This window comes from Stegodyphus dumicola, chromosome 7 (genome assembly GCF_044657685.1).
Source record: "Stegodyphus dumicola isolate Sdum_Otavi_A_Nest chromosome 7, ASM4465768v1".
NCBI lineage: Eukaryota > Metazoa > Arthropoda > Arachnida > Araneae > Eresidae > Stegodyphus > Stegodyphus dumicola.
The window spans coordinates 126,653,251-126,654,146 of record NC_140774.1 but is presented as its reverse complement, the minus strand read 5'-3'; the positions used below and the strand labels follow the sequence as shown (position 1 = coordinate 126,654,146).

Genomic DNA, 896 nt, shown 5'->3' with positions numbered 1-896 from the left:
CAGATAAAACTGAAGTAATATTTAGTAACTAGATGGGTTAGGGCAGCAAATTCAATTTTTAATAATAAATATAAGTGTAATAATAAATGTTTCCTCCTAAAAAGGAATAAATATACTCCATTTCCGGTACGAAGTGAAGCGTTAGAGGCCAAAAAATTTAACAGAAAAATTATATTTTACTATTTGATTGATATCTATTATTACTAGTAGATTGCATCTATTATTATCAGTAGGTGATCTGTTAGTAGTATCTGATACGAATGCGTATTATACGTGTTAAATTGAATAAGTTAAGTAAAAAGATTTAACTACCGCCTTTTATATACAAGCAAAATGCACTGATAAATCCCGTAAGGAAACATTTTTCATCCTTGCGCAGAGGCAATGTCATCGCCAGTGAGGTTCTACCGAGGCGTGACTATTGCTATTTGAAAACTTTTCCCAATACCCCGCCGTGTCGACGTGAAATACCGTCGGCTCAGGCAATTTTTGGGAACCCTCTCGGGGTTTGTAACATAATGATAGACTCGAATAATAACACCTTTTACCCTAAATGAAGTTGTGTGTGAGACAGAGTAAGTCTCGCGATCTCATGGTATTAAAGAAGGATTCCTTTGTTTCTTTTTAAGAAGCCCACCAGCGGCCGAGCGGTAAAGTCGCTGAACACTGATAGTTCGGTCCGAGGTTCGAATCCCGCGAACGGGCTGGCTGCATGGGCGTTTTCATGGTTTTCCCTATTTGTAACGTGTATACGAGCCAGTTTCCCTTAGAAAGTCTTCCACGAAGGCATCCCTACCCTTAGGCAGATAGCCCTCGAGGCATTGCCATAATCACACTCACTCACTCTTTTTTAAAAAATTCAGATGTAGCTGCTGAATATAGGGTGGAATTTGATT

The 896-nt window shown here is 38.7% G+C and overlaps 1 non-coding gene across 1 annotated transcript; it reads left to right on the top strand.

The window, feature by feature from the left end:
• The first annotated feature begins 367 nt into the window (after nt 1-367).
• Nucleotides 368-507, top strand: LOC118197418 (U4 spliceosomal RNA). Its single transcript, XR_004759592.1, has one exon. It is a non-coding gene; the product is annotated as a U4 spliceosomal RNA (small nuclear RNA).
• Nucleotides 508-896: the final 389 nt, after the last annotated feature.